Genomic DNA, 3162 nt, shown 5'->3' with positions numbered 1-3162 from the left:
GCGCGGGGGGCACAGGAGAGTGGAAAAACAAAGAGCACCAAAAAAAAAAAATTCTTCAATGATGGAAATATTCTATATTGAGTGTAGTAGTAATTATTCAACTATAGCATACAATGTTTGCTTATTTATTTATTTATTTTGTAATCCAGATTTGAACTTAGGAGTGCTTAACCAAGGAGCCACATCCCCAGTCCTTTTTATTTTTTATTTTGAGACAGGATCTCATTTAGTTGCTGAGACTCGCTTAAAACTTGCAATCCTCCTGCCTCAGCCTCCTTAGTCCCTGGTTTATAGATGTGTACCATCAGACCTGGATACAGTATACAATTATTAAAATATATCAAACTATATAAAATTAAGATGGATGGATTTTACTGCACGTACACTGTTACTCAATAAAGCTAGGAAAAAAGTAAAACAAAGTCAGGCATAATGGTGTACTCCTGTAGTCCCAGCTACTGAAGCCAGAAGATCACTTGAGCCCAGGAGTTCAAGAATATCCTATGGAACAAAGTGAGACTCTGTCTTAAAAAAAAAAAAAAAAAGAATTATAATAAAGTGGTAAATACCAAATAAGTAATATCCTTTACTTTTAAGTACCACTACTTCTGAACCTGCAAAGCACTGAAATAAAAAATATTCAGTTTATCATTTCTGAAATTTTAAACTGCTTCTATTTTTATAAGATTTGATTAAGCTTAATTTAGGTATCATCTCTTATAGAAATCATAACCTAAATCCTTGTTCTGGACCAAATATTAATCTGCATTCCCAAAGGATGCATCTGTTTTAATAACTATATTACATTGAAAACATTTGCATCTCTCTTAATGCTTTTTAGCCCCAAGTATTAAGCTTCATCAGGCACACAGAAGCTCAATTAAACTGAAATGCATGTATACATAAAACCTTCACATAAAATATAAGTGCCAGCCAGGTGCGGTGGTATACACCTGTAATCCCAGGTCCCAGCAGGCTGAGGAAGTAGGATTGCAAGTGCAAGGCCAGTCTCAGCAACTTAGCAAAATCCTGTCTCAAAATAAAAAATAAAAAGGGCTGGGGATGTGGATCAGTGCTAAGTGCTCCTGTGTTCAACTCCCAGTACCAAAAATGAAAAGCTTAGGCTGCGGTTATGGCTCAGTGGTAGAGCACTTGCCTAGCACATGCGAGACCATGGGTTTGATCCACAGCACTACATAAAAAAATGAATAAATAAAATAAAGGTATTTTTAAAAGTGTGTGTACTCACACATATATATCTCATTCCTACCAAGTTAAAATATGTATTTTTTCCCAAAAAACTTAAGAAATGCCAAAAAAGGAGCTTATTAACATCAATATTCTTCACATCATTTTATATTTATGTAGATTTACTTTAGAGATTCATTAAATCTAATTATAATAAGCTAACAGTCCTAACAGACTGAAGGACTCCAACAGTCCTAAGAACCAAGCAAATATTCCTCCATAGAAGGTTTATGGTAATTTTTTTTTTTTTTTTTTTTGGTGATACTAGGGATTGAATCCAAGGGCATTCTACCACTGAGTTATATCCCAGCCTTTTTCATTTTTTTGCCAGGCAGTCCAAGAACTTGCAATCCTCCTGCCTCAGTCGCTTAAGTCACTGAGATTATAGGTGTGTGCCATCATACTGGGGACTAGGCTTTAAAATTTTTTAAAAATAGTCGTGTATCCTCTATTTTTGCAATGTCTGAAACAGTGGTATTTACTAAGGTCCTAGTAAATACCACTGATATAGATGCTAACAAAAAAATACAAAGAAATGTCTTGTGTTACTTTAAACAACTCCCAAGGACCTGATAGTCACATTTCCCCACCGTACACAAAATTCATCTTAAATTCAGGCTATAAGATAGGTGCTAGTGGCTAACAGTGTAATTCCAGTCCAGCTCACTTGGCCTGATGCTTTGTATTAGTGAGAAACACTATGTATACTTTACACCTGTAAACTGAATCTGAACCTGCAAACAGCACACATGGTTTATCACTTTACTCTGCTTCACTTTAATAGGAAAACACACACACACACACACACACACAAACATTACTAATTTAAAGCAAGAAAATTAGACTACTCAATGGCAAAATTCAAAATTACATAACATAGTTTGACAAAATTTAAACAGATACATTTATTTGGAAGAGGCCTGACCCATACAGTTTGTCATGTAAAAACAGTAATAATCTGCCAGTGAAGCACTCCAGGTTATTTGATAAAGCAATTCTCCCAAACATCAGCTGCTACTTCAGAACTATCCTGTTCTTAGATCTGACTTTTACAAGTGAAATTTAGAATCAGTTTGATAAATTTGAGAGAAAAATTTGGATTGGAATCACACTGAATTAATAAGCTAGAGAATTGATACTTTAATACAAAGTCTTTTCATCCATGAACTCGGAATATATTTCTACATTAATTCAGATCCTCTTTTATGATATTCAAAAAGTACTTTTTAATTTTCTCCATAAAGTTTTGACACAGCACTTATGTTTTGATCTCGGATGTCCTTATTATTGAGTGTAAATGCATGGGGACATTTTCTTATTACTTTTAGAATGGTAATTACTAGAATATACACACAGTATTGGTTTTATTATAACAAACAACTTCACCAAACTCACTTTTTGTTGTTGTTTGATGTTTTGTTTTGGTACTAAAGATTGACTCCAGGGACACTCTTCCACTGAGCTACACCCCCAGTATTTGAGACAGGGTCTCACGAAATTGCTAAAGATGGCCTCAAACTTGTGATCCTCTTGCCCCAATTTACTGAGTTGCTGGGATTATAAACATGCTCCACTGCACCCAGCTGGTCTCACATTTTATATCTGCTCTTAGATGAACCTACCTAGACAATCTTACTGTTTTTAAATGATGAGAATTTTTTTCTTGTGTCTTTTTCATCTTCTGGCATTGGGGATATATCAATCAAGATTCTTCAGAGTGTTGGGTGTGGTGGTGCACACCGGTAATCCCAGCAGTTTAGGAGGCTGTGGTTGGAGGACTGTGAGTTCAAAGCCAGCCTCAGCAACAGTGAGGTGCTTAGCAACTCAGTAAGACCCTATCTCTAAATAAAATACAAAATGGGGTTGAGGATGTGGCTCAGTGGGTGAGTGCCCCCGAGTTCAATCCCCGGTATC

General features: G+C 35.7%; 1 protein-coding gene across 5 annotated transcripts in view; it reads right to left on the bottom strand.

Moving 5' to 3' along the window:
- The window catches only part of Fchsd2 (FCH and double SH3 domains 2), a 245351-nt gene that overhangs the window by 221450 nt on the left and 20739 nt on the right, over positions 1-3162 (bottom strand). The gene's annotated exons all lie outside the window — the stretch shown is intronic.

The sequence above is a fragment of the Marmota marmota genome, unplaced genomic scaffold (genome assembly GCF_001458135.2).
Source record: "Marmota marmota marmota unplaced genomic scaffold, marMar, whole genome shotgun sequence".
Classification (NCBI taxonomy): domain Eukaryota; kingdom Metazoa; phylum Chordata; class Mammalia; order Rodentia; family Sciuridae; genus Marmota; species Marmota marmota.
This window is presented reverse-complemented; position numbering and strand designations above follow the sequence as displayed.